The sequence below is a fragment of the Magallana gigas genome, chromosome 5 (genome assembly GCF_963853765.1).
Source record: "Magallana gigas chromosome 5, xbMagGiga1.1, whole genome shotgun sequence".
NCBI lineage: Eukaryota > Metazoa > Mollusca > Bivalvia > Ostreida > Ostreidae > Magallana > Magallana gigas.
The window spans coordinates 34,295,603-34,319,367 of NC_088857.1; the positions used below are offsets into that span (position 1 = coordinate 34,295,603).

Below are 23,765 nucleotides of genomic sequence, written 5' to 3' on the forward strand. Positions count from 1 at the left end.
TCGTAAGTTCTATGGTCGATACAACGACCTTGTCAGCAAATAAAATCTTGCACTGGGTCGCATGATGACTGACGTTTTTCATACTTATTGTTAGACCATAATTAATCACCTAATTGTCTACGGAATTTTCCGTTTTTCCCGATTACGGCAAAGAGCACACGGAGGATGCTCACTCCTCCATGGCACCTGATCCTACCTCTCACTTTTTTTAGAGTATAGCTCAACAGATGATAAAATATATTGTATTTATAGTAAGTGTTAGGAAGAGGAAGGGTGTCATGGACGCCTATGTACTGCATACTATGCTGTTTTTCCGTTTGTCGGAAATGTTCAAGTTTCGGTTGTAGAAGACGGTTAGCTAGGATATTTTGGAAATTCCTAAACAAGAATCGAAACAAATGTTTATAATTAGCTGTCATCATCAACGATACTGGAAAATGTGGTAATAACGCTTGTCGCACAAATAGTAATTACCAATTTTTACAATTGGCATTCTCACTTTCATATGAAATTACTACGGTCCAAACTGGTGTCGTGGCTTCAGTCGTTGACATATAAAGATTCCTTGTCTGGTGTTAGAAGTATCATTATCGTTTTAATCCTTCTTGAAAATAGTAAACTATTCATTTTCATCGTGTCGCTAAGCAACTTTTTCTCTTTTTCCTCATATATTTATCTACATATACATATAAAGCATTGCTCAACCTTTGATGTGGCCATATGCATTGATCCTATATTTGCCATTGTTATCGTGGAGAAAAAAGCAGATTCGAACAGACGCGTTCTCAATGTAGGTCCATAAATTACGGGATTTGGCTAATCCCCTCCGTGTCTCTCTTAACTCTGTCACATCTGTGCAGAGAGACCGGTGAATGACTGAGGGATTACTTGTAATAAAACGAAGCAACATGTTTGGGAAATGACACGTCAATGATGATTAACCTCAACCCACCCCCATCCCCACTTAAAAGAATCATTTCCAAAAAAGTATCATACATGTTTCCAGTAGCATTATTCATTAATATTTACTGTTGTCCAATTGTCTTACGTTGTTTGAAACAGGAAAAACTCTTTAGTTGATCCGTACAGACATTTTTAAAACGCTAAATATCTGCCTTTTGCTATCTCTTTCTCGCCTAATATTTATTGCTGGCCGGGATCGTTTCAATATTATATTACAAAACTTCATTCATTGTCAATTTCATTTGTAACAATTGCTTTTAATTTTGCAAAACTTATCTATTTTTTTATTTAAGAAAGTCTTAATTGTAAATTGTACGCTTGGTTCAATCAAATATATACGTCAAGTGATTACTTTAAAGAAACACATGTAGATTCTCATTAGGTAGAGATCAAGATTTAATCACATGAATTCAATGACAATGTACTTTTGATGATGGCACATCTCTATTGTTAGAGATCTTCAGTTGTCATCATCGTCGTCATCATCATCATCATCGTCGTCGTCATCATCATCGTCATCAACGAATAAATCCTAAAATGAGAGGAAAATGTTGGTCTTGACAAAAATTTCATTTAACAAATTCAAACTAAATACATCTTATGTTGCCAACAATGAAGAGGTAAAACTAAAGACAAAAAATCAGACAATATAAAAGCAGAAAATTTAAATTAATGTCTTTTACATTATACATGTAATATCTTTAATCTCTTTTTCAATATGACAAAATTTATATACGATGGACATCATGTGATATGAAATCTCAAAAACACATATTTCCATTAAATACTTATTTCCATTATGAATATTCTGTTGTGATCGAAGTTTCTGATATTAAAGGAATCATTACATAAGATATAAAAATGTATTTTTTCTTAACTAAACCTGAATATTCATAAAGAAATAAGTATCTAAATTCGATAACAAACTACACAACTCATATTCGTGAAAAAGACTATTTTATTGTGTATTTTGATTTGAAGTAGCTTCCTCAATCAGAAACTTCGATGCACCAATAGTGTTCTCCTAATCTGAAAACAGACAATCAATACGATGAAAGGCAATGGAAATTAATAAAAGTAATTAGCGAGTCTTTCTATACCCAAATGAATTTATGATAATCATTTAAGAAAAGCTTCGCTCCCAGCGATGTAATAGTTTTTACTTACTTTACTCTTCCTCTCCAGGTACAATTGTCATAAAACGAAATGGTCGCGTTGATCCTAAACCGATAGAAGTTGTTAAATCTAGATCATCCGGGCATTCATATTCGTCAAACACAATATTCCCATCATTGGAGCAATAGGCAGACCAGCATTTCCGACCTATTTTCTTATTTAGCGCCGGAATTTCACGTCCCGGTGGAATTTGTACCCCTGTCCCCGGAAAGACACATGGTTTTCCCTTAGGACTCGTTGTCGGAGCAGGGGGCAAAGGCGTTGGTTTTCCTATTGGAGCTTGGGGCATGAAGGGGGGAGGTCCGACTATTCGTACTGAGTTTCTGAGAACTTGTCCCTGCAAACGTGGGGGCGTTTTAGAGAGTGGCATCGATGGTAGTTTTGAACTTGTCGAAGGTCTCGGAGTTGTTGAAGGAGTAGATGAAATGGGTTTTGGTGTTGTTGTCGTTGTTGTTTTTACTTTAGTTTTTTTACGTTTCTTATTTTTCTTTTTCTTTGGCAACTTTACCTTATTCACTTGACATTTGCATTTTTCCCACTTCTTCTTTTTGTTATAGAGGCATTTGAGCTTATAACATTTCTTCTCAATAAAAAACCGGCCTTTGAAATGTTCTCGTTGGTTCAGTTTTGCTCCAATTAGACAGCAAGTTCCCCTTTTGGTAGAAAATTGCATGACACATCCATCGTTATCCCTTGGTGTTGTTGCAGTGATGTTATTTATCAAAACGCTTGCTTCAGTGCACTTTTCTGTCATTTGATCTGCGGACACAGCGCATTCCAAAATACAAAGGAAGGCTAGAAGGCTAACGCCTATGTGTATCACTTCCAGCCTCCCCATCTTGACTCGGGGATCGTATAGGATGAACCCAATTTTATAATCATATTCCAGCAAGATGTTGTCTTCCTAATCCACTCCTGACGTGCGAATTGTCTTAATTCTTCTTTTGTGTGCCCCCCACTTTCGTGGTGCTATTAATTTTTACTGACATATAAAACCCTTAAGCCAATCTTACTTCCAAAGAAACATGTGGTATATAGGGAGGTGTATACTGAAGTTCAAATAGATATACAAAGATACTGCAATATGTTCTGACGTAAACTCTTTTTGTCAAATTAAATCAGTTGCACATTTTTTAAATATACGAATTAGCCATCACATCTATGATTTGCGGAATCTTTCTACCTATTGTTTTGCTTCTATCAATTTATTTTATTCAGATACATTTCATTTTATGATTGTTAGCATTTGATCATCTGTTTCAATGTCCAAATAGATGCACAGCTGATCGGGGTAGTTTTCCAACCTATTATCTTTTACACAAAATATGCATCCATTCTTCCTTCTAAGCAGACTTTACACTATAACAATCTTCAGGCAATGTATTACTTGATTCAATTTCAAAAATAGATATAATAATATTATTATTAATTTTTTTTTTATTAAATATCATAATTTATCGAACTTAAATATTTGAATTTCATATCGTAATATGTCATATAATCTAGGTACAATTTGATTTTATATCTTATAATATCATCTAATGTTATCAAATGATTCAATGTCAAATTACATAACTTGATAGTAATTTTATTCTATTTAATACATGTTTAATATTACTTCTTATCAAATTTACAATTAAATGTACAGTTTTAAAAAAGAACTTCTTCCTGTTTAGTGCATCTCTACGACCTTACTCATTCATGAAAAACGTATCTGATAATAGCTCTGAAATTCAAATATATCATAACGTAATCCATGCACAGTTGAACAGGTTAGAACTTATATTCAGTTAGATTCGTATACTACTCTAGAACAATGGCATAGATTCATCCACAACTGTTAGTATTTTCCATTGATATCTTAAAATGTTTTATTTATATATCTAAGGTTTAATAATGACTGACTAGAAACAGTTACTTAAATGCTTTAAGATATTTGAGGTATATTTTTTTTAAAATTAGTTATAATGCATAGTACTCCAAATTATATTTAACCTCCCCGGGTTCATGATAAATGTACCTGGTTATGAATTAGGATCCATTAGTTTCACTTAATGCATCATCCATCTAGGTGTGGTTAAGTCGTTTGTTGTCAGGGCCAGCTGTAACTTAAATATGGCGAAAAAACCTGATTCAAAATGTTTGTTATGTTCCAAATCCTACTCAAGCACTGTTCATATTTAGCAATCAACATAGCAAATCAAAATGACCAAATACATAGGTATAAAAAGATGTACCATTCATCAACATTTAGTAAAAAAAACAGTAAATAACATAAATGTGGTCATCACAGGGCTCCGTCTCTCTTCCCAACGCTAATCGACTTATCAACTCCCGATACGTTCGGCTCAGACATCACAAGATGCATCATCCATCCAACTTTGGTAGCAATGTTATCACAAATCACTTATATATATATATATATATATATATATATATATATATATATATATATATATATATATATATATATTGTTTGGGCATCTATATGTACTTGCATCAAAAACTTTTAACCAGTTCATTAACATGGATTTAATCCAGCATATGTAATTTATGGTCCAAATTCAGCAACCATGTCAATTAAGTTCATATGCGTTTCATCATGCACAATCCAATACAAGTTAAATTAATTTAAAAAAAACAGTAATAATTTAAATAAGGGACCTGCTCATCGAGGATGAGGGTATTGCTTGAGCTCTCGGTACCTTGTCATGGTGAGCTAAAAAGATCGCTGTATAATAACGTTCACGCTATTGAAAACTGACACCTTTACAGCCTAATAAACAGACAATGGCTCATAAGGACATAAATATAAAAACTAACGAGTGTCTAGTTATAGGGTAAATTTAGACATTGAGTTAACTTTGTACAAAATGTAAAAATCAATCGAGAAACGAGAAATTTCAATGTCCGTTGCCAAAACATTCAAAACTTTTTTTAGACTTATGATGATTTATTTTATTAATAAACCTTCGATTTGATCTTTTCCCTCTTTAATTGTCATTCTCCTGCAACTTGTCAACCTGCTAGACATTGCTTTTTTTACAACCTTTGAGATACACTTTTTACGTTCTGTTATAAAATTCGTGGTTTATATTGTCCACTTGTCATCCATGAATCACTTTCTATACCGAAATATTTATCCAACATATAAAATGTTATTCTGTTCTCATTTCTGACTTTATATACCGCTATTACTTTTTCAAATTAAGAAGAAAAAAATCATCTTTTTTCATAAGGTGTCCTTCATAACTTAAGACTTAAATAGATTAATGGATGGAACGTCTGGCTATATAATGGTATCCAGGGTACTATATAAACATAACTGACAGTGGTGAATAATACTAGCATTGACCTAGACTGTTTATTTTAGTTTATACAACTTTGAATAAAACATCTAAATCTGAATGAAACATGGACTTTTTTCAAAAGGAACATCACTGGAAGATGAATGAAGATGAATGACCTTGCAATAAAAATCATGTATCACCGTGCCTTTCCAATATTACTGTAAACCATTTATATACTCCAAAATATTTGTATCTGGTTAATGGTTAAAGATATTTTGTCTATTCAAGCTTAAGTTGTAAAAAGATATATCAAAGGTTTATATATATATTTATGTATATATATATATTTATAAATTAAAATAATTTTGTTTAACAATCAATGTATAATGTTAAGATTTATTCAGACCTCTAGTATGAAAGCTTTCTGAAAAATAAAATTAATATTTCCTTAGATACATGTTTAGCACTGTAAGTTGCTATTTTCTTGCCAAACAATTTCATTATTAAACAAATTAAGTGACATGAAATACAGTCTGTAGTATATTTTTGTTTTTTAAAACCTACTATTAGGCTTTAGTTGAAGCATCCTTTTAAAAAAAATTGCGTTCATAATGTGATCTGTAGCACTAGAATCTTTCATCTTTCTTTTGATGTGTCTAACCCTTTGTTTTCATTTCATTTATTTTTAGTAAATAGATTAAGTTCTATGCAGAATTAGTGTAAGCCAAATTTAATGTTGACAAAAACCTTATTCTCTTTGTTTTAATGATTTTTTAAAGTTGCGAATAAATCGGCAGTTAATGACAGATATTCATTACCTTTAACGTGACACAAAAGACATTTACACTTTGATACAGATAGTTTAAATATTGTTTAGTAATTGTATGAAATGTGTTTTTTATTTTGGAAGCTGAGATATAACAAATATTCAATGTGAAACTTAAATGGCTGTAAATAAGACTAACCTTACAAGTGTATATGAATACTTAATGCATTATTAATGCATTATAGAGGAAATTGTTGTATATCTATAAAATGTTCATAGATTGCTGTCATTCTAATTGTAAAGGTTTCCAACATAACCCCTTACATAATTTAACATACTGCATAATAGTAATATTTCATTCATGAGTAAATCTCGCTTATCCTTCTTAAATACGCCAGGTATGATGTAATCTGATGTGTTTTGGCCAGAAACATACTAGGTACGATTCAGAATTGAAGTATTATGATATCAAAAACATTTTGTAAGTGGGAGCACTAATGAGAATAAAACAAAACAGTTTGTTTTTTTGGTAAAAGAATCGTAATTGTAAAATTAAATTGTAAGATCTATACAAAATGTTGTAATGGTAAATATATAATTAACGTTCTTTTGCTGCGAGGTTTCACAATTAAACAAAACACCCCAAAACCAAAAACTAAGATAAGTATAGGATGATAATAATCTAAATTAGATCAAAAATATTTTGATTAATCATTTTGTGTACATGTAACAGATAGAAAAAAGTTTGAACAAGGTTCTAGACAATTGGTTTATCGCGTCATAAATTGCAAGGATATTCTAAAGTGGCCACCCGAGAGATATACCTATATGGAAATCCAAGTCTAGTTTTTTTTTCCACAATTGTCACATGATCTTCTCAATATATTTGAAATGTATTAAATAGAAATAGTCACATGTAAAATTACAATAAAAAAATATGCATACACAATTAGACAACAATATACCCAGTTTCTGTTTTATCGAATTAATCATTTTAAAAAAAGCGGCATATTACATGTTGGAAAAATAAATAATGAGTTAGGTAAATGGAAATAAAGAATTAAATACCTATTTTTTCTTCTAATGTAATAATAAATTGATGACGACTCATCCAAAGAACTATTATTACACATAATCACACATTTGCTAAAATTATGTGCCCTTGCCCACCAAGTTTAATCGATCTATTTTCATTATCGGATTTTCAAAAAAAAACAAAAACCAAAACAACAAATTCTTTAGTTATTTTATTCAAATAACAGTTTTACTGATTTTTAATCATTGTTCATGTTGCAATGAATAGAGAGGAGCAACAATGATTAAATAAAAAAAAATGCTGCTGGTTTTCAGGATCAAATTACTGATATTAAACTCATAATAAATTCAAACTCAATGACAAACACAATCTTTTATCAATGAAATTACCGTGACAGTTAATAATTAATCTTTTCACACGTGGGTTGAAAAAATCAAGAAACTGCTCTAATTTTTGTTTTGACTGTCTGTTGCTTCTCGAACGGCTCTTGATATTATAAACAAAATATGGTGCATCGCTAAAGATAGGTTTTGAAAAGAAGATACTTATCTAATGTCATAAACTAATAACATTAGATTAACAAAATATAATTTATTGTGGCAATGCTTAAAATATCTTATTAAGAAAATGAATATTCTATCTGTACATGTATAAAAAGTAGAACAAGTCTTAAAATTAATGCTTTTACACGTCTTAACAAAAATATATTATTATTATTTTCAACTTTAAATTTTAGATTTAGCCCAAAAATTGACCGCACAATAACAATTTTAAGAAGGTGAACCAAAAAATTCAAATTCATTGTTTAGGCAGTGTTTAATTTTAAATCTGCAAATGCTTACGACATTAAGATTAATTTAATTGCAAAATCATAAATTCTATGTGAATTTTCAGTGCAACACATCTATGAAAATGATTTAGTTCAAAATAATTTATTTTATATACAAATTAGTATACTATGGTAAAGTTTTTTAATCACAAACTTATGTTATATACAAATTACTATTCCATGATGTGGTTTAATCACAAAACTCAAACATTTTCCATTTAAGGATCATGCTAGAAACCGGGGTTGTTTTTTTTTTTTTAGAAATAAGCAAAACATTCAATAGATGTATGCATTTGTTATGTTTAGGCAAGATATGTTTAAAGAATTAAAGAAATCAACCAAACTGAAATTTTGAAAACTACATATGTAAGATGGTCTCATATTTTAGGTCAATGTTTATGTCATTTCTAAACAAGGTATAATCCTACAAGTATAGATCTACATGTATCTTATTTTGTTTAACAATGGAGTAAACTGCTAAAAATTAAGATAAGCATTGATATCGGTTTGATTTATCTTACCGTAGAAATATAAACAAATCCCTCAAAGTTTACACTTCTAAATTTCAAAATGGCTGTTCGAAATTCTGTTACGTAATAATGCAGTGGTTAATAATAAGCAGTTTCATAGTTCAAAACAGTAAATCTCTAGACAACAGCAGGTCTAGTATTATGAACATCCGCGTACATGTGTTTTGTCTGGCAGGGCATGAAAATAATGTATCTTCCTACATTTATATTTATCCATTTAATAATTTATTGCTGTAGTGCTATTATTTCTTTTTATTTCATGCAAACATTTTGAAAACTACTAGTATGACTCATTATAAGAACTTAATTGTGCAGCTTACGTTGAGAATTATGATAAATAAATTTAGTTTTGTTTTCATTTCGTATTCTTAATAATGTTGTCTCAATTAAATAATAAATATAATAGGATTAATTCAAAACTGATTTTAGCAAGCCTAGTAACCAAATTTTAATCACTTGTACTAAATGTTTCAGTAAAAGTTGTCATTTTCTAATACATGTATTATGTTGCTATTTTACCTACTTCGATTTTTCGCTTTCGTATTTGTGTACGAATGTAAGAGGGTTTATACTCAATGATTTAACATGGGAACAAAATAAATAAAGAGAAAAAACAATATATGGACAAATTATATCACGACGAAGAAATGTTGGCTAAATGGTAATGTTCAGATCGGGATACGTGATTAAACAGTATCCTAACGAGCCATATTATCTGTGTAACAAATTTAGTAAGCGATAAATATTTTCATGATTGACTTTTGACAGAGTTTAACAAATGTCAAATACGCCAAATGCAAAGAAGTATGGATTTGGCATGGTATATAATAAACACGGTTTCCAAGTGACCGCGTCAGCCAATTAGAATTGATAATTTTAAAAAAAAAGTTTGGTCATAGGTATGGTGGTATTACATATGACTTCATCTGACTGTCTACAGAGATATTACTTGTTTGGTTGCAAAAGGTAACAACCTCTCAAATTTCCTTTGACAGTTTGTAACAAACCAAATAAGTATTATGTTTTCTCAAGAATCTAAGCCTTGTGTATATACATACTGTAAATATGTTAGAAAATGAAGATGAATGAAACCTTCCTGTCCGCTATAATGCAATCTATAGAAGTTTAGCCGACAAACACGTGACACGTTTTATCCAATGACAGACCACCAATCTAGTTAGAAACAAAACATTTTTTTAATTTAATTCATTACAAAGGAAGACTATTATAATATAAGAAAATAAAGTCGGTGTCATATAAAATGTATGGCATAATTTTGCTTTAATTGTTTTTAATATCAAAGCCAAATATACAATGATGTAAAAATACCATATGGATCATGATACTGTTTCTTGACTCCGAATCATTTTTTAAAGTATTTATTTATGTTATACAGTCGTATAAGTCTGAGCCCTCCGCCACTTACACTACATAATTATTTTATATACTTAGTTTATAATATTTAAGTGCATAAATTATGATCTGATAATTTTAACATGTTACTAGTACATTGTCTTTTTTCAAAATATCTGTGATAGTTTTTCATCTTTGAGATAACTCGATCGATTGTGTTATATCAGATGATAAATTTCAAAAGTGGAAATGAAACGAAACAGTACAGATTTCACATATACTTCTAAATCAAAATTAAGGACAGATTTTTGCAAAAACGAAAATAATTTTGTTTAAATTTTTAGTATATTCTGAATTCAATTACAGTAAAACTCGGTTATAACTAAGTCCTAAGAACCAATGGATTTACTTCGTTATAACCGTAATTCGTTATATCTGTATAACGAATTCGTAAGAGTAACGATAGCGAATTTTTGCTAATTGAGGCTTAAACTAAAACGTTACTTTTATACCTTTAATAATTGGATTATAAATTGAAAAAAAATGTGAAAATTAATTCATTCAAACTGTTATGTTAAAAAATAATGCAAACTTTTTTAACTCTAAAGAAATTTGATATAAAAGTGATAAAATTTCGCTATTATTCACCGTTACGGGACTCAAAATCAGTTCACTATATCCGTGAATTCGTTATATCCGAATTCGTTATAACCGTAAAATTTTCCAGAGATTTGTTAAGTTTATCACCGGGGACTCAAAAAACTTCGCCGAGTTTTACTGTAAAGATAAAAAAAACAATAGCACTGGAAGTGGAGGCTGAGATATATTAATAAAGTGTGGTGTATGCTCTATCTTTCTATTCGATCTAGTCGATGTCATTACTCACCATTGGCTAAAAGTCATCAATTGAAAATCTTTGTCAGGTAATGATGAACCCTTTTTAAAAATAATTTACAAGATTGTTTGGTTACTCAGAACGCATCGGTGGTTCAGTGGTAGAATGCTCGCCTGCCACGCGGGCGGCCCGGGTTCGATTCCCGGCCGATGCAATTTTTTTTTTATCTTTATGAACATGCATTCACCTATCTCGCAGATGTGGTCGGTTCAAATCAGTTTTGAATTAATAATTGAATGACATTTCCAATAGTCCAATCCACACTTTGCAAAAGGTGTTCCCCTTTGCGGGGTCAACCCAAAGGTCAAAGGGGAAAAAACAACTTTTTCATTCTTTATGCAACCAAATATTTGGGCGTCCTGTGAAAAAATCTTTTGGAATTTAATTTATTCCTTCGATGTGTGGGTGGCCCCAACTTGGGGCGATAAAATTCACAGCGGAAACGGATTTCTAATGTCAAATGACGAAGTTACAACCCTCTAAACTACAAAGACTACTTCGAGAAATATATGGGTTTTTCTCAAAGATGGCGGCCAAGGGACATAACTTTTGTAAAGTGTGGATTGGTCTATACATGTACCTTTGTCAAATATTTTGATTCCCTAAGTAACTTAAAAACAAACTCTCACTTTAATTTATTTTGAATCAAGCAATCTACAGACAGAACAAAAACCAACTACATACCCTTTTAAGTATGGGTGTGTTAAGTGTTCGAAATAGACTTCCAATTTACTTATATTGCATGTTCTACATAAGATGGTATAAAACCTTAAAACAAAACTTCTTATAAAATGGAAAAAATACTTAAGATTATAAAATTAGTAAAATCCAGAAAGATAATCCGTTCGAGTCTTTTAAGAGTAGAAAAACAGTTATTTTATGGGTTTATTTTTCCTATTGTGCTTACAATAAACGTCTACATCGACATAAAAGAAAAGATACTTTAAATAACATTAGGAATATAACATGTTATATACATGTACTAATTTATATGAATTAAAGTTAGCTTAAGCTGCCTTATATATTATATTTCCCTTTTTTAGTTTTATATATTTATGTCAATGACAAGAGGAAAATTACTCAGAAATTCTTAAAAGATTTAATATTTTGATTCTGATTTTTATAAACATATTTTTCATAAACTCCAAGCTATCAAAATTACAAACTTAACAACAAAAATATTATTCCTAGAAAACTTTCTCATGATTGTGTCTTTCCAAGCCTCAGCATCACAGCGTTAGGGTTTTGAGTACTCTTGACCATTGTGAGAATTCTAAACATCTATAAATTACTTAAGTCATGCTAAATGAATCAAAGTAAAATCTGATATATACAAATAAATGCATTAGTAAAACTAAAAGCTGAGTAATTATGTTAAAACATGTCTTCAGAATCCTTAACTAACAGAAATATAATGTAAAATTCAAGTCGATGAGGTTATGTTTTACACTAATATTATCATAACACAATTATTCTGCATGTTACATAATAAACTAGTAAAGATTAATACAACTAAAAAAAATCAAGGCTTTAATGTATATTAAAAGAAAGATTTTTTTTACTATTGAACTAATAGTGATTAGTTGCCATTTTTTTTTGGTCAATGATGACACAACTTTTTGTTATAATGTTTTGAAAGTCTCATACATAACAATTTTTTTTAAATGGAATTAAGAAAAAGAAAAATTTACAAAGCAAATGTGTTTTGGGGCTTTGATTTCATTTTATAGATATTATCAGAAATATTAGAATTCAAAATTGATACCTGAAAGAAAACTAGTAGGGACCCACTTCAAACGGTTTAACAAAGTTTAACATTCTAATGTTTTGAAATTTCTCAGTATTTCACCTTCTTAAAGGCAATTAATTTATATTAATTCTCTTGAATTTTACCTCAGAAGATACTAAAATGAATCTTTGGGATAAAATAAAATGATACACTTATACTTCTTTAAAAATAATATAAGTAAATTTTGATGTTATGATTGTAACTTTTCTATTTCCATTTAGATTTAACCCTGTGGTTTTTCGCATTTCTACATAAAAATCTCTAACATAAAATCAATACACAAATCAATGCTTCAATATACTTACTTGTATGTTGTTTATCTAAACATATACAATACAATAAGCAACAAGTTTATGCTTTCTCTTACCGTAGATATTAAAACAAATTCCATGCATTTCACGCGTCCCTATTTCAAAATGGCTGTTCGAAATTTGTTACGTAATAATGCAGTGGTTATTAATGAGGAGTTTCCCTAGTTCAAAACCGTAAATCTCTAGGCAACAGGCATAGCGTTTCGGACAGTCATAGATTTGGCTTACATGGTATAATGGTAAATAATGCTGCTTAATATATTTGTCTCCTTCTGCGACATCACTTTCTGTAATCTTATTTTGTTTTAAACAATTTGCAAAGGTATACAGATAAATCCTAACAGAATTCAACTCATTTTGATAATTTTTATTTAATTTATTATTATAACAATGTTTTATCTTATATTTAGATTTTGTTTCTGTCGGCGATTTTCTTACATAAGGGGTTGAAAATTGGTTCCGTCGGTTACAAATAGATTTCAATCAAAATTGATTCTTTCAATGATGAAGAAACATTAAAAATTAACAGATGTATTTGTGTTAGAAACTTTTCCGTTGAATAAGGCATAAACCATTTTAAAATGAAATAAAAACCAAAACTAATTACGTATATTGAATACATACCCCCGAATAAGAAATTTTTTCCATGTTCTTTAAAATAAAACTCTTTTTTCACATATATTATTGAAGATAAAAATACTTTGATATGTTAAATGTTAAATTAATCTTAATTTCTGCCTCATTCTATCAGTCCCTTGTTCTGTGATATAACTTCTAGTTCAAATCTATTAAATTTGCTATAAACAGGTTGCTAATTCGAACAATTTGCTTCACATTTGAATTAAGTATAATACCCAGAAGTAAATAATTATTTAAAAATCATTTTTGCATTCAGAATAGTTTTTAATAAATGGCAAAATAATCTAAACGGCATTCTTTTTTCCCCACAGAAAAATACAACGTGTACTATAACTGTTTAATAAATATATTCTATTATCAAAACATAATGAAAGAAAACAATAAATATTTCCTGAAAAAGTTCATGAAATGAATAATTTCTCTACCCATTATTTTGATACTTTGATGTACATGTATTTGCGTGTTGTTGTTATTTATTAGGTGTTTGAACATTGCAATGATATATATCCTTGCAACGTCTAGAGATGTCTTTGACGATTCCTTCCCTGAAATCTGCGATATTGACTTATTTTTGTATCAAAACCAGACATAAAGATTAAGTTGCAAACGATACCCCCTAACAAATAACTACACTTGTTGTTTAGTAGCAGAACGCTTACTTGCCATTCGGACAAACAGGGTTCGCTTACCGAATCTTCCCTGGAACATTTGGGTTCTTGTTGGGTTTTTTGCTGGGAATTCGTATGAGAACCAATAAAGGGAAATGTTCTTTCGTTGCTCAAACAATTCGTATGTTTGCCATGTTGTCCTATACGTTTGTTTTCAGTTTACAATGTGACCTGGAAATACAAACAAAAGGTATTGTTTGGCATCAAACTAGAATGAATGAAACAGTTACATAAAAACTTAAATTCGCAACTTCTCGGGTCTCTTTCAAAGATCTGTGGGGAAAAAACAATTGTTTTCATTTTATTTTCATTTTTGGTCGTATTGACCAGAAAGTTGTGACTGGTTTAGCCTGGTTACTACCAAAACGTCTTTTCCGTTGTGTTTTTTTACTATTACACATGTATATATTTATGTTTAGGCAATTTGGCCCTTGACAAAATCAAAAAATTCAACTATTAGCATGTACATTTGTTTTGTCTCCAACTGACATGACTAGCCCGTTACCATCCTGATAACAGTAAAATTATTAACAGACATAAATGTAAGCGTTTTACAGTATATAAAAACATTTTTGTAATAACACTTTCAGAATTATAATGCTGTACAGCTTTGAGAAACAGTAAAAACAATGTTCATCAATGATATAAAATAACACGTTATTAATTTGCTGTTAATTTATTTTACTTGAATTTACATGAATGAGTTGTGTATTAATAGTTTACCATTATATAAATAGTGCCTGTTTGGGAGGGTAACAGTTGAAATTGACACCCCGAGAAAACCATTGTCAACCTACGCGAATGTTACCCGTTGCTAAGAGCGTTGCTAACGCTGAGGGTAATAGAACAGATTATGAACTGCGTCTAAACCAATCAGATTTCAGTATTTAACATGACAGTATAACAAAAAACATGTTTCTTACACACTTAGATGTAGAACACTTTTGGCCTCAAATGAATAATAGTTTGATTTCAGCAAATATTAAAAACTATATCAAAATAAATATATATCATAAATATATTATACAATAAATCTATAATATATAAAAAAAGGTTTTATATTATTTAACACTGGTTAAGAATATACAGAGAAAAATCATTATTTCAATTGTCTAATAAAATAGGGAATTCAGGCCTTAAACGTCATTAAAACTTAGTTTTATGGATTTTTTATACTGTATAAATTTTGACAAAACAAGCACTTTGATGGTAATTTTTATACAAGTGAGAATCTGCCAGGAAAAAAAAATTACCATTTAGAATAATTTTCAAAATTAGAATTACACGCATCGGTGGTTCAGTGGTAGAATGCTCGCCTGCCACGCGGGCGGCCCGGGTTCGATTCCCGGCCGATGCAATATTTTACATTTCTGTATAATCATAAGCTAAACGAATTATTTCTCTTCCGTATTCCTATTTCTCATTTGACTTAGCTTTGGATAGTCCATATCAAATTCAATAACCTATTGTTTTAATTTCAATTCTTATTATTCATTATATTAAGATCAACGATGTTTGAAAAAATCTCAAGTTTGTGCATCAATCATATGGGTCAACCGAAAAGATGGTAAATATAGTTGAACAAAATTATGAAAGACGACTTTTAAGATTCATTTAAAACGGTAGATGACAACAAGGAAACATTACACTTTTACACCATATACCATACATGTATTCCAAGAGCTTTTCTCCGTATTCTCGTGCATCCTTTTAAAAATTATTTTGCTAAATTACTGGATCGCTTGCATAAGAAACGTCATTCAAAGTATTTAAATTAAATTAATAAAAAGTCTGCGAGAAAATCACAGCATTCCTTGATATAACGATATTATAACATAACTAAACTTTCTCTCATAAGAAACGGATGTGTTTTCAACTGCAATACATATATGTTACATGTCCTTTTTGTTTATAATAAAAGTATAAACTTATACAATCTGGCCGATGTTAAGTGTTTCTATTAGGTAAGCAAACATCTATTTGGTAAAAGAAACACAACCTTAAGGTTTAAATAATGTGTTCCCTGATCTTTTATTGGTCATATTTTATACAACATTTTGCTCGTATGCCAACGATTTTCCTTCCGAAAGTTTCTTGTTTCTGCCTTGTTTACGTTTATGAACAATCCCAAAGGGCATATCAGCCATAGGTAGCAATATTCAGCAATAAACAATTGAAACAAAACATTGTACGATTGTGCCAATTTTGAAGCGTTTGGTTAATTTAACTATCCTTTTATTTTAGATCATGTCATGTCTTTAACACAGCAGTGTTATGATACGATTCCCCTTTATTACATAAAATCAGCAGCTTTTTGTAAAGTATACTAATCTGTAACCTTCTTATTTCCCTCAGACATTTCAAATTTATCTGTACATTAAACAATCTATGAGAAAATATGATCATCATTTATTACGTGTAAATTCGAACTTACACAAACAGTATATAATTTAGTTTCCAAAAAGGACGTAATATGAATGATCATTTTCATTATATCATAAAAATATGCTCAGAAGTATTTAAATAAAGATTTTTTTTAAAAATCTACAAACTACAAAATCACCATTGAAAATGACAAAAGATCCAGATATATGATCAGGATATGATATGGTCCAAACCCATCCTTACTTTACAATTATAGTTTAACAAGATGATGGGACATTTTATTCATTAATTATTATAACGTGCATCTATACACTTTTATATTTCATAAAAATAAGCTCGGTCTAAAGAACTTTTAATCTTACAAGATTTTAGCAATGTTTCATTCTGTCGAATTATAAAAAGGTGTGATAGACTGGTTCTAATACAAGTATAAAGTTATGTTTGTTTTTATTCTTCAAAACAGTCGGTTACATATCGAAATTGCCCTTAGCTTTTTTGAGCGCTCAACAGTGCTTTTGGCCTTGTGGAATCAGTCAGGATTTAATACAGAACAAGTCTATCACACCTTTTTATTATTCGACATTTTTAGATTTCGATATTCCCTCTTTGGTTTTCCAAATAGATGACATGGACATTTTTACATCTTACAGATGCCGATAATGAAGCAAATGATGTTGATGTGTGTTAAATCACTAGTGGAGACGGGCAATTATGGATTCTAAGCTAATACCTCCCTATATGCCTGTTGTATCGTTAAAGTTATTCATGTTCAGGATTACAAACTCTGAATAATTTTGTGCAGGTAAGCTAAAATCATATAATCAGACACTGAATTTATCAATGGTTTACCTTGCTATTTCCTTTCCCGCGACTGACCACATCTTGCTTTGCTCGTTTGCTAACCTAACGTACAGAACTTTTTGGTATTTCGTCGCGTGTGCCCTGGGGGTTTACACAGGTAAGAATATAGAAAATCATTGGTAATTTAAGGATTAATAACATATCATATATCGCATCGGTGGTTCAGTGGTAGAATGCTCGCCTGCCACGCGGGCGGCCCGGGTTCGATTCCCGGCCGATGCATTTGTTTTTGGAAAGTTTAAGATGTGATGCATTCACATAAAGAGAATGTGACTTATTTTAATGCATATTAAATAAACAGATACCGGTAAATTAAATAATTTTACACTTACTGATGACTGTGAACAGACTGAATGGATTGGTTTAAAATCGTGATAATCCCTTACTTGTGCAAGCCCAGATAGCAAGCTTATGTTGGCCCAACGTTGGCTTATGGTTGTAAGGTTGGCTACATATCGCTGTTGGTTGAACGACGTTGGACCAACATTGGACCAACCTTGTATTTATCACTGTTGGTGCATTGGCATCGTTCCAATATTGGATCAACGTAGTTCATCCAACGTTGGAACATAAACATTGTGCCAACATTGGGCCAATATCAAATTGATCTCGGTGGGCGCGAATACACTGCACCGATGTCGGGCCGACGGACTAAAATGTGTGAAATGTGTAAAATATAACGGTTACTATAAATATAAATGTATTCAAATGAATTTCAGATTTAGAATTTTAGTTAATTTTTTAAAAATGTACATGACTATATTATGTGTGTCCATCATGAAGCATTTTACTTGTCTACACTTTGAATGAAATGCAGCATCAATGCATAGTAACTTTTCTGCACTCGTGAATGAAACATTACCGCCAAAAGAACTGTGATGTCATTTTTGACAAATCCATCAGAGTAACTTGATCTTATGCTATCATCATGGCTGCCTGTAGGAATAATGTAAGTATGCAGATGTTCTTTTACAGATTTTTATCATATATGGGTGATTATTATACAATAATGTTCTCAATACTTTTAAATGAAAATTTGAAAGCAAATTAAAGGCAATTTTTTGTACAGACATCCTCCTGCTGATGTTCAAACTCGGTGACATGGCTGTCTCCTATATTATTTGTGAAGATGAATAGAACCATGCAGTTTATCGGCTCAAATTAAGGAACATCTAAGGTAACTGAATTTAATATTATGATAATATTCAATATTTAGGGTAGGAATTAAAGGCACAGTTTTTTATCAATGATGTGAGATGATCAGAATATGTCATGGCAAAATGATATAATTATCCTCAATGCAGCTTTATTAAATACTTCTCTCGTATGTTTGTATGATAAATCATCGGCATGATATGCTGATAATATTAGATCAGAAGCTGTGGGTCTTACACGGATCTAAAGAAGGTCGGATATATCCAGACCCCCCCCCCCCCCCCCCCCCCGCGCCCCTGGCCTCCTCCCCGGAAAATTCAAATTGACTTATTCACAGTAAAAAAGCAGTAATGTTGGAAAAAAATTTCTGATACACATATTAAAACTGTGCACAGTAAAATAGACCCCCTTCCCGCAAACAAATTTATTTGTTTTAAATCGTTATATATTGAGGATTTTTTCTGCATTATTATTTTTATAATGTAAATGCAATTCTATTTATATCAATTTATTTTTTTCCATTTTATATGATTATTTTTTAAATTTACAGCAACATTTTGCAGAAACGGGCTTTTGAAGTTATCAACGAGGTCAGAACTAGAGAACTAAACTGGAACTGAACTAAACATAGTGACCAAACGCATTTACTGTGATTCGTTATTCATCTGATTGGGAAAGGGGATGAAAATAGGAGTAAAGAAAACAAATGAAGAAGATTGAAGGGATGTGGAAGTATATAGATCGACGATAAAAAACCATTTGAAAATTTGAATATTGATTATATTTCTGTGAGAAAACAATAAAGATTAGACTTACTGTTAATCTTTGTGAGATTGTTTTATAAGGACTTAGTTTGGGGAATATTGGTTGGATTAAATCGTTGCCCCAACATTGGGCCAACATTAAAACTGTCAATCTACTGACAATGGGCCAACGTCACGCCAGCGTGTTGGTGCAATGCTGCGCCGATGAGCAAAATTACATTGGGCCGATGTTATTTTCCAACATCGGGCCCACATAAATGATAACATCGGGCCAACGCTGGGCCAATATAAGCTTGCTATCTGGGAGGATGTTTATTTTTGGCCAAAATACATGTAGGTACACTGAAACTTGAGGAGTAACAGTAAATATTTCACGTTAGGAGAGACACACTTCTAAAATATGGTTACATGCATGCTATGATCATGGCAATGGGCTTTTTAATGAAATTTATTGAATTTTGAAAATACACTAGGTACAATAATACCACTTTCGAGTACTTTATTATCAGACAAAGTGTTTGAATGCAAAGTGTAAAACAATACTTAATGTAATGGTCATTGTTCAGTTATTCAACTCCCTAAATTGTAGATTGTAGCCCATTTCCGGTCTTGTGTAGCGAAACATGCACATACTTTCTTCCATTTAAAGGTAATCCATGACTTTGGAAAAAAATCTAACGGTTTCTACATTGTATTTGACACCAGAAAAAACAAATGGTAACCTTTCACTGATACCCATTCTTCTCCCTTTTTCATATAAAAGTATGATTTTAAAAAAACCTTGACACTAAATCTACATTAATTAAGCCTTTGACTTTTATGTCTATATGGGTCAAGAAAACATCTGGCCCTTCATTCGAACTAACTTAAAAGCGCCTCACACATAAATAATCTGTGCAGGTCATTTTTCTTTGAAATTGTTTTAGTATACAAATGAAAACGTGAAATGTTAATGCCGAGGAACGGATATTACTTAAGGACTTCAGACGCAGACTTCCTTTGTTCAGGTGAGCTCAAACAATATTATCACTGACTTTTCTTGTTTTATCTTACAAGATTTTTCCCGCGGTTGACTTGACCAAATCTTTTTTTCGTTAACCAACATTCTAGATTTGTTGGTTGACTTGTCGCGCGTGTCCTAGGGGTAAATCTACAGGTAATAATTCATAAATCATTGCTGATTAATTAAGATATGGAATTATATCACATCAAATATCGCATCGGTGGTTCAGTGGTAGAATGCTCGCCTGCCACGCGGGCGGCCCGGGTTCGATTCCCGGCCGATGCAATTTTTAGAAATGAATTCATACGTAGAGAATGCTTCTAAATGCCATTTTAAAGGGGCATGGTTACAAATTTGGTCAAATTTTGTTTTTCTGTTTTTATTTTTTACAATGCTTTAGGAATGCATTTCTAGTGATTAAATGAAGTTTGAGAGTCAGTCGTAGAGTTATAAGCAAGATACAGGGCTCACAATTCTTTGTCATGTAAACAAGGCTCGTGTCATATTTTTGTTTACATAGGTTCAATATACTAGTAAAACATCTTTTTCAAAATGATTTTGTCTACCTTCTTTTTCAATTTAAGCATATATAGACAGTTTCTTACATTTAACATTCATTTTAGGTATAAAACTGGAATTTTCACTCAACACTCAAATGTAAACAACAGCTTTGTTTACATTGCAAATAATTTGAAGCTCTGTAAATCGCTTATACCTCAACGAATGACACTCAAATTTTGGTTTCCTATTAAAAATGCCCTGGTGAAGCACTGTAAGAATTAAAATCGGAAAAATAAATTTTGACCAAAATCGTGACCATTCCCCTTTAAGGTGGTATGGGATATTTGTCGATAATTATGTGGATTGAAGTACATTGATTATAATTATAATTAAAATACTTTCACCAGTCTTAAATTTTCAAATTCTACAATATTTAATTAAGGTGCCTCACTACACCTTGAAATATTCTCTAAAATCAGCAGAAAATTACACGATTATGAAAGATGGCATGATGGATAAGAAGTATATGTGTCAAATAGGCGAAAAAATGTGCAATTTTAGATAAAAAAAATGATATTTTCAAAAATTTCATTCAGTAAACATGAAAAAAAGCCGCAGGCAGATTCAAACTCATGACCTGCGGTTCACAAGCCTAATCCTTTAACCACTGAGCTATCACGATATACATCTGAGTCGATTGATACAAACAGTTTAACAAAACATTTAAATCGCCATGTGACGTAGTGTCTTAAAAAGTGTAAGTCTCGGTGTAGTGAAGTACCTTAACCAAAATTTAGCATTTAAAAAATATTTGGAAAGGAAAAAATTTTAAAAACCCCCACCGGGATTCGAACTAATGACTTACAGATTTGTAGTTAACCCTCTAACCCACTGCGCTACGCTGCTATTAGATGAACATATTGGGAAAGAAACTATTTATATAATTACACGTTATTTTATTGTTTATTTCGATAAGCAATACGTCACAATATGGAAGTGTCCCATTCCACCTTAAGGCTTTAAAGGGACAAAGTAACGATTTTAGTCAAAATCTGTTTTTCCGTTTTTAATGTTTACAATGCATCAGTAAGACTTTTCTATTAGTCAACCAAAAGTTGAGTGCCAGTCGTCAAGATATAAGTAAGACACAAGGCTCACATTTCTTTGTTATGTAAACAATGCTCGTGCCATGTTTTTTGTTTAAATTGGCTCAATATACCGGTAAAGTTCTTTTCCAAGCAGATATTTTTATTCTGCCTATTCGTTTTGAACATGAATAAACTATAAATTCCTTACGTTTGTCAAATTCTAAACTTGGAAGTTTCTTTCAATATATAAAATGTAAACAAAAACAGCATCTGAGCTTTGCTTACACAACAAATATTTATGAGATATTTATTATCAATTTTGGTTGACTATCAGAAATGCTAGCTGAAGCATTGTAAACATTAAAAACGGGAAAACAAATTTTGACTTTAATCGTTACCATGCCCCTTTAATTACCTCTTTTAGACGAAGTTCTGTAAAAAGACGTAGAAAAATGTGCAAATTTCAAAATATGTCGGGTTTTTTCTTTACTGAATAAAAATGCATGATAAATTATGTCATATTTTTAAGGTTGGAGGCAGATCTGATATCGATGGGGAATTTGTTAGCCACCCAGCTTTTTAAATGGTTTTATACACACGTATTATATCACTGAAATAAATTATTTTACATTTCGTAATGACTGCTAAAGGACTTGAAGTAAATCAATTATAATAAAACAATGAGCAGACTTGCTAACCCTAGCAATAATGCTTATAGATATACTGATGTAAGCATTATTGGCTTGTTTGCCTGTAAAAAACATTTACGTTCATCAATTAATGTAAAATATTTTTTTTTTAAATTTCATTTTATTATATAATTTATAATGTAATTAAATTTGATTAAAACAAAACTCTTATCGGATTTATCAGGTAAAGAAATCAAACTTTCCAATGGCAAACCATATGTCTACATAAAATGAGCCTCAGACGGATACAAAATTGTCACCTTAGTTCTAGCATAACCATCTAGAGCATTGTTTTCCTTAAATGGTTTTATGCATGTATAAGTAACAAGAATTTTGATTACATTAAAAGTCTTTCATATAACAATTATTGAAATCGGAAAAGATTTCAAATTGCCACCATGTATTGTTACTTACACAATTATATGTCACAGTGTGCAAATAATGCAAACCAATACGGAGTTCAGTTGTCATTGTTAAATATTAAAATTTCTGAATTTAGACTCTTTGGTGCTATGTGTAAAAAAAAAATGCAATTTTACACGCTTTCTTTCATTGAATAATGAGGAGAAATAGACCTTCATTTTCTTCAAGAGAAGTTTTTTTAAAGATTGCTGTTTGAAATTAGACACAACAAATGGTTGCCTTTCTTTGAATTCAAATTAAGATATGATTTTAAAAAATTGAGTCGCCTATATGTTTATGTTTCGACAACATAAGGTTATATGTTATGTTTCGTCTAAATGGATCAAAAGATATCTTTAAACAACATATTTTATCATCACAAATGGATGACTGTCTCCCTTGTGAGAATGTTTGTCCCTTCAAATCAACCAATGTGAAAGCGTTTCAGGCACATATATTTTGTGCCATTTTTTGGTTGATGAAATTGTCTTAATGGTACTAATGGAAAAGATATAAATGTAAATGTTAAAGCTGTGAACATCGACAACGTGCCAAAAAGAAGACAAACACTAAGTCTTTTTTCTCAGGTCAGCTTAAAAGATGCGATCACATAGAATTTTTATGGATTACCTTACTACTTTTTTTTCTCTCGCAAAATCTCACTTTTTCTTT

The 23,765-nt window shown here is 30.9% G+C and overlaps 3 long non-coding RNA genes and 4 other non-coding genes across 7 annotated transcripts; 5 read left to right on the top strand and 2 right to left on the bottom strand.

Moving 5' to 3' along the window:
• Positions 1-1,341: 1,341 nt before the first annotated feature.
• LOC105332394 (uncharacterized) lies at positions 1,342-3,765 on the bottom strand. Its single transcript, XR_010714235.1, has 2 exons — positions 2,131-3,765; positions 1,342-1,495 (listed from the first exon to the last, which is right to left on the bottom strand). It is a non-coding gene; the product is annotated as an uncharacterized lncRNA (long non-coding RNA).
• Positions 3,766-3,803: 38 nt separating this feature from the next.
• On the bottom strand, positions 3,804-8,844 carry LOC117689445 (uncharacterized). Its single transcript, XR_004601728.2, has 3 exons — positions 8,582-8,844; positions 4,160-4,247; positions 3,804-3,865 (listed from the first exon to the last, which is right to left on the bottom strand). It is a non-coding gene; the product is annotated as an uncharacterized lncRNA (long non-coding RNA).
• Positions 8,845-10,921: 2,077 nt separating this feature from the next.
• On the top strand, positions 10,922-10,992 carry Trnag-gcc (transfer RNA glycine (anticodon GCC)). The gene has a single exon. It is a non-coding gene; the product is annotated as a tRNA-Gly (tRNA).
• A 4,539-nt stretch (positions 10,993-15,531) lies between these two features.
• Trnag-gcc (transfer RNA glycine (anticodon GCC)) lies at positions 15,532-15,602 on the top strand. The gene has a single exon. It is a non-coding gene; the product is annotated as a tRNA-Gly (tRNA).
• Positions 15,603-17,642: 2,040 nt separating this feature from the next.
• Positions 17,643-17,713, top strand: Trnag-gcc (transfer RNA glycine (anticodon GCC)). The gene has a single exon. It is a non-coding gene; the product is annotated as a tRNA-Gly (tRNA).
• Positions 17,714-17,891: 178 nt separating this feature from the next.
• On the top strand, positions 17,892-19,468 carry LOC117691650 (uncharacterized). Its single transcript, XR_004603339.2, has 3 exons — positions 17,892-18,440; positions 18,561-18,668; positions 19,197-19,468. It is a non-coding gene; the product is annotated as an uncharacterized lncRNA (long non-coding RNA).
• A 1,159-nt stretch (positions 19,469-20,627) lies between these two features.
• Trnag-gcc (transfer RNA glycine (anticodon GCC)) lies at positions 20,628-20,698 on the top strand. The gene has a single exon. It is a non-coding gene; the product is annotated as a tRNA-Gly (tRNA).
• The last annotated feature ends 3,067 nt before the right edge of the window (positions 20,699-23,765 follow it).